Below are 7772 nucleotides of genomic sequence, written 5' to 3'. Positions count from 1 at the left end.
GTGTGTCTGTCTTCAGGTTGTGTGTGTGGAGTATCAGTGTTCCTCCAGGTTACAGTGTTCTGTTGGAATTTGATCATTTTGATCTGGAAACTGACTCTTACTGTCGCTACGATCGACTCACAGTTTCAGTCGGGACTCGTAGACCTGTTGGTGAATTTCTCTCTCACACACACACACACACACACACACACACACACACACACATATACACATACACACGCACACACACTGTGAGACTGAGACTCAGAAACATTCATCAGAGGCAGCAGAACCTCTAAAATGTGCCGAGTGCTTTGGTTAAAGGAAAAGTTGAGTCTTATACTTACAGTCTTTCATCAGTAAGTTAAATACAGAGGCTATACGCCTCCACCTCTAACCTTCTCTCCATCTTGTTTGTTTAACCCGGACATGAACAGAGTTAAGAACTGACAGTTAGCACATGTTTCAGTTTTGGTTCCTGTAGGAATGATAGTGACCCTTTGAGACTCCCTGTGGAAGCTGCATACTGTGACTGTGTCAGGCTGTAGTTACGTCACTCACATGAGACTATTATCAATCTTCTCTTCTCAGTGTGGGAAGAAAGCAAATCAAGTTTTTTACCAAAATATTTAAACCCCAAACTGACGAATCTATAGAGCGTCTTCAAGTTCTGCAAGTCAGTCAGTCACTGGACAACAAGCTGCTAACAATGATCCACCTGCTGTAAGGACACACTGACGGGTCACACACACACACTGTATACACACTACACATGTACACACATATACACGTATACACACATTACACGTATACACACATTACACGTATACACACATTACACGTATACACACATTACACGTGTACACACATATACACGTATACACACATTACACGTGTACACACATATACACGTATACACACATTACACGTGTACACACATATACACGTATACACACATATACACGTATACACACATTACACATGTACACACATATACACGTATACACACATTACACGTGTACACACATATACACGTATACACACATATACACACATTACACATGTACATATATATACACGTATACACACATTACACATGTACAGACATATACACGTATACACACATACACACATTACACATGTACATATATATACACGTATACACACATTACACATGTACACACGTATACACACATATACACGTATACACACATTACACATGTACACACATATACACGTATATACACATTACACATGTACATATATATACACGTACACACACACTACACATGTACACACATATACACGTGTACACACACACTACACATGTACACACATATACACGTGTACACACACACTACACATGTACATACATATACACGTATACACACATTACACATGTACGCACATATACACGTTTTCACACATATACACACATTACACATGTACATATATATACACGTATACACACATTACACATGTACACACATATACACGTATACACACATATACACACATTACACATGTACATATATATACACGTATACACACATTACACATGTACATATATATAAATGTATACACACATTACACATGTACATACATGTACATACGTATACACACTACACATGTACATACATATACACATTACACACACTACACTTGTACACACATATTAAACGTGTACATACACATACACAGCACATACTGAACTACCTTCGTCATTGTCTTACAGGGGTCTTCTGTGGGGGGGTCCTTCCTGGCCCCATGCTGCTGAAGAATTCACAGAGTGCAACACTTCATTTCTCCTCTGACGTTAGCCGAGGCGGGAGTGGCTTTGTCATCAGGCATCGTGCCGACCAGGGACGCTCTAGTCCTGGTGGGAAACACACTATACAAAACACACAGACACAGACACACACATCTCTGCAGGTAATACTAAGGTGTACAGGACAGCATGGCCACTTGTACTGAGTGCACACACTGTCCATACAGGTCACACAGTGTTCCCCTCTGCCATTGGCTCTCAGAGTAACCAGATAGTGTGTAGGCACATGTCCCATGACACAATGATGAGCTGCACAAGACACTCACAGACACACTGTGTAGAGCTGCTGCTAATGTGTCTTTTGTTTGTGTGTATGTGTGAGTTTGTGTCCTGAACTGCTCCTGCATGTGTAATAATGCTCGATGTGCGTGTGTGGGTGTGTGTGTGTGTGTGTGTGTTTGTGTTCATCAGGATGCGGAATAGTTGTGCTAGTTGATGATCTGACTTGTCCACAGTCCAAATCACCCACAGTGCTACAGTAATGACTGTGTCCTCCGCTGGTTGTCTATGCTCCACAGGGACACGTTGTTAAGGTGATGCCGGTCAATCAAAGTTAAAAGGCAGTGTTCATCAGAAACTCAAGGCTGATTCTGGTGTTGTGTTCCAGCTGGACTTTGCTGATTTCGACCTGGAGGAGTCCGATGGATGCCTGTATGACTCCCTCACTGTCCTGGGAGATGTGGAGGGAACAGAGGAGATTGGTAGGATGATGAATCTCTGGGTGTCGGTTGAACACTCACTGCTTTGATTATGTCTTCTCTCTCTGTCCTCATCGCATTCTTTTCAGATTCAAACACATTGTAATATTAGCAGCAATGAGAGGTTTATGTTCTCCATGTTTTGTAGTGGTGCTGTGTGGTGGCAGCGTTCCTCCTCCTGTCCTGTCCTACCACAGCGTCATGGTGCTTCACTTCACCTCAGACGGCAGCATCACACATAGGGGCTTCAGTGCGACGCTGACATTCATCAGCCATGCAGGTATGTCCGTACTCAGTGGATCAGTCTGTGTGGAGATCACCTGTTGACTTACTAAAAGGTCTAAACTCTGCCTCACAGGCTTTTACCACTCTGGCAAGAATACAATGTAACTGTCAAGTCTTGAGTGTATGCTAAAAAACTAAAACTGTGTAAGATAAACAGAAATATAGGAAATCTTGCTGTCTGTCTTCATCTGCAGGGTAATACAGGATTTGTAAGATCAAATAGAAAGCTGTGTGACATTAAGACTCTCTCTGCAGACCTTCAGAACCAGGACACAGGTGTGGAGAGTGGACCAGAGGGTCGGACAGATCACACAGCCCAGCGGCACATAACAACACATGGTTGGTGGTCTGTTCAGTCTTTGAATCCTCTTGGGACTCTTTTGCATTTAGTGTGTTGACTTCAGGTTTGTGGATTTAGAGAGAGGGCAGTGAAGAGAATCCTGTGTCCCAGCGAAATGTAATGTAGTGAAGAAAGAGAACGAGTACCTCTCCTCACCTTGGGCAAGGCACCGACCACTCAGCTGCTGCAGTGGTGCCGTAGTGGTGAACAGCTCCCAATGGCAAGCATGGGGTTCATCCAACTCTGAGTAAATGAAGGACATGTTCCTGCTTGTCTCCGGCTCCCTACATGCACGTAACAGCACAACAATGATGAGGTGAAATGTGGAGCAAGAAATGATTGTATGGGCTACCTTGTAGTCTTCTGGTCTCTGTGTCGCTGTGTCATGGGCTCATCAAAGCAGCAAGAGTCTCTGGCATGTAGAATGGCAATGAGACATGTAACGCCAGAGTTACAGCTGAGGAAGTAGAAGAATGACTCTCAGTTTAACCAGCAGTGTGAAGGTGAGATGAGTCAATGCTTTTGTTTTAATCTTATTGTTGTTCTTTTCTCTCCTCTATCTTTATCTCGCAATTTTCTGAGAAATATGTCCTACGAACTAAATACTGAGGTGCAAGCTGTTCACAAAATGCTAGAGAAGTATACAAGAATCTCACATTGTCACTGACTAACACATTGTAGATTTGACAGCTCACTTTTCTTTCCAACTACTTTAAAAGAGAATTAAAGCACCAGCAGTAGAATGACCGACAGTATGCCACTGTTGTTTAGGCGTATATCAATGCCTGGAGTGCTACGTCACTATGAAATCACTTGTCATTTCAAAAGTATTGTATCCCAACAGGAAACTGGAGGAGAGAAAATAGATACCTTGCTTTATTTAGGACGCTGTGTTGCGCTACTTGGAAAAAAATACATTTACAGCATCACTAGTTGTGAAAAAAAACAATTTGCATATACTGGTGTGTCTGTCTTCCACTTTGAAAAGGCCTTAGTAGTGGCGTACGCCTCCAGGCATCGGTATGTACTGCTGAACACAGTGACATACCGTCTGCAACTTTTCAATCTCGGTGCTGCTGCAGCATTAAGTCGAGACGTGTGGTTCAGTGTTTAAAGGAACAGTTGAGCGGTGTGGGCGATACAGAGAGAAGATTGATTCCTCTCATCACTAAACTCTCAGCAAGAAAGTGTGAAAACTATTTCCTTAAGATCCACTGATGAAACGGAACTTTTTATGTTTAGTTGATATTATAACATTAGTACAAGTAAGTGTAACAAATGTACTTATTGGTAGTTTTGACAATAGAAGTGCTAAGTGTGGGTTTAATGTTCCACAAATACTAATTCATTTCCAGCAATAGAACCTCTGAATATTCCTTCATCTCCAGAAATGTAAAATGTTCACATTTAAAGGTAGTGGCACTAAACTCACTGTGCACATACGCAGAACACATAAGCTAATGGTCAGCACAGAGTTTTCCCGGTTCACTTCCTGTACTGTGAGTTCTGTGTGTGTGTGTGTGTGTGTGTGTGTGTGTGTATTTCCCCTCTTAACTGGTCCTGTTTGAAGATTATCATGTAAACGACGAAGAGGAAGAGTTTGACCCGGGATGTTTTTTGCAGTTTTATTTTTGTATGATTTTTGTTTGAGTCCCTCTTTGAATTAGGACTCAAAGTGGTTTATATACCACGTAACCTGCTACTGTTACCCGATAACTCTTCCTGATACTTTCTTCTTCATCAGCCTCCTTCGTGATACTTGCTCTTTTCTGCTGTCTGTTGTCGTGCTGCTTTGTGTGTCTCTGGTGTCTTGTCTCTTGGGGTCACCGTCTCCGTACCTGCCTCCTTTGGGACTGGGATGCTGCTTTGCTGCAGTGTTTTTCATCATGTATTTCTTCTTCCTAAACTGTGTAACCCATCACAGGTTAGGTTGAATAAACGCTGAGTCATATTCTGCCAGTATACTATCAATGACATTTAAATTTAGAAACACCCGACCAAAAACACACGCCATGCTAGATGAATGTAAACATGATGACGCACACATTTTGTTCTACTACAGCATTTGATACATGGATTGTGAGGAAGGGTCTTTTAAAAGACTTATGCAGAACTGCTTTGTGCAACTTTGATCTGCCAGTGAAGCGGCTGCTATTGGGATGTTCAGTTACTTGAAACGTGCATACAAATAATAATCCATGTGTGAGCCAATGAGTTTTCCACCAGTATTTAAAATTCAAGCAACTTGCTAAAAAAGCAGTGAGATTACTATTTAGAGGTAGATATGGATGTTACGCTCATGCTTTCATTTACAAAACCCTTTTTTCCTTTAGCCAACATTCACATGTTCCATTCAAAGCAGCAAGAAGGAGTTAAATGCTAACAGTAAGTTAACTCTTGAAGGTAGGGAGATATGACCAATGTCTGACTATCAACAGACAGCACAGCTGTAATGAGCATAAGCAATGCTTATGTTTGGGTTCGTCCAAATTCATTTAGTAATCTACGAAAAACAAGAGCGAGGGTTATAATACAAACAGGCCACAAACCATAGAAACATAATGGTTGTGTGTTGTACCAGCCTGTCAGAGTGCCAGTGAACGTAACACACACTGGACATCCACCAGTAGAGATCAGTGTCACAAGACACAGCAGCACGGCCAGTGTTATGGCCACAAAGCCTTCCTGTTTGTTTCACTCTCATTCCTCTTTATCAAGATCTTCAGCTCTGGAGAACTGTTGTGGTTTCACTGCCCAGTGGTTCATTCCTGTTACTGTGGTTCCCAAACTTTAAAAAGACTTCTTGTCTCCTTGTGATCTATATTCTCACGAGTGTTTTACTCAAATACCTTTTAGACATATGAAGGATGAAAATGATCGAATAATTAACAAATGTGTTTTTTTTCTGCTTTCCTTATTAATCATCTAACAGATTTGTAATGTTGCCTTAAACACCTTAAACAGGTTGGGAACCACTGCCCTCCAACACGTATGCACTAACGTAATGATGACACAAGGGGTCATCCATGACATGCTTGTGGTCTCTCATGTTGTATTGCACGTGATTGTGCTATTGCAAAATGGGACTACAATCTGAATCCCTGTTGTACACCGACAAATAAAACACCCTGTACCTTGTATTACTCCTGCTAACATCCACAACATCAACCCTATTATGATAGAAACATGAGTTCCACTTGTTACAGGAGGTGACCTTCCATCTTTCAGCAGAAAACTACAGAAAAGGGGAACTGTGCTGTACAGTAGACGGCCATGCATGTCTGTAGGTACGGGGCACCCTCTAGTGGCACTTTGTAGGAATTGAAGGGAAATCGGTGTTGAGTAACGTTACATGAATACACATTAAAAACACAAAAGCTCTTTTATGTGAGAAATGTAGTAAATATAGCAGAAGTATTGTAGATTATGGTGTGTCATCCGTGTACTGTAGTGTTGATGGAATGACATCAGAACTATTCATTCGACTTTCACTAATGTGTGTGTTTATTACGACTGGTCCTTTAGTCTTTGGTGCTCATCTCTGCAGCAGCTCTCAGGATCCGGACTCCAACACACCTTATGGACCCTTTTCACCGCAGACAGCTGGAAAGCGGGTGTTAACACCAGTACAATGTTGACTCAACAGAATGGAGCCCTAGTTAATGTCATCTTTTACTTTTGGGCTTTTCCTGCTTTGAACAGGCTGCTCTGTGACAAGGACCTGAAACCTGCTCACCTAATGGGATGATGTCATTAATCCCACTTCCTATATCTACATGGAGTTCTGCAGGCATCGGAGTAGTGTTCCTGCTGGGTGCTGAGCTGCAGTGGGTCTACTCCGTGGCAGCAGATCAGTGCCTTGCTCAGGGGCACGTTGACAGGAGATGTGAGAGAGAGTGCTACTGATGAACTTGTGGCTGTTCTCTTGACAAACGTACAGAAATAAGTTACAGTGAGCCAGTTCATCATTGCTGTCTCTCAGGGGAGTATGTCCACCACTTTGGTCCAGACTGAAACATTTTTGACAACTTTTGGATGATTGCAATAAAATGTTTATTCACCCATTCATTGAAGTGTTTTGGTCATAAATTCAGTTTAATAAAAGAAATTCAATAAAACAAGAAAGAATCTCCAAGTAGGGTGAAAAGAATCTTGACACCAAACTGGGTAAAGCTGCACTCGTATGAAGAATAGAGCATGAGGTTGACGTGTAACTGAGTGAAATGTCTACGCAGCTATTGGATGGAAATGTAGTAAAATGTTCATTTAGCACCCTCATCAGGTCAACTGTTAATTAGTTTGATACTCTATGATGAAACACCCTCAGAACTAATGACGTCCCCATAATTAGCACATGTTAGCATGCCAAGATGACATCGTCATTGCAGGCATGTTAGCAAGCAGCATGCCTGAGTCGCCTCACAGAGCCACTACTGAGACTCTTAGTTTTGCTTATTTTCCTCTGAAACACCAATATACACGTGGCTCTATTTTCTGTTGACCTGATGAGCTCACTATCACACAATCCTTCCATGTATTTCTGCACTTGGAGCATCAAATGTAAACGTACCCCTGGTTGTGAATCAGCCCAAAGCTGTGTGTGTGTGTGTGTGTGTGTGTGTGTGTGTGTGTGTGTGTGTGT

The 7772-nt window shown here is 42.0% G+C and overlaps 1 long non-coding RNA gene across 1 annotated transcript; it reads left to right on the top strand.

Annotated features, from left to right (window-relative positions):
* The first annotated feature begins 1636 nt into the window (after positions 1–1636).
* Positions 1637–7766, top strand: LOC116394818 (uncharacterized). Its single transcript, XR_004213482.1, has 3 exons — positions 1637–2340; positions 2415–2785; positions 3046–7766. It is a non-coding gene; the product is annotated as an uncharacterized LOC116394818 (long non-coding RNA).
* Positions 7767–7772: the final 6 nt, after the last annotated feature.

Source organism: Anarrhichthys ocellatus, unplaced genomic scaffold (assembly GCF_004355925.1).
Source record: "Anarrhichthys ocellatus isolate YVR2014 unplaced genomic scaffold, GSC_Weel_1.0 scaffold41, whole genome shotgun sequence".
NCBI lineage: Eukaryota > Metazoa > Chordata > Actinopteri > Perciformes > Anarhichadidae > Anarrhichthys > Anarrhichthys ocellatus.
This window is presented reverse-complemented; position numbering and strand designations above follow the sequence as displayed.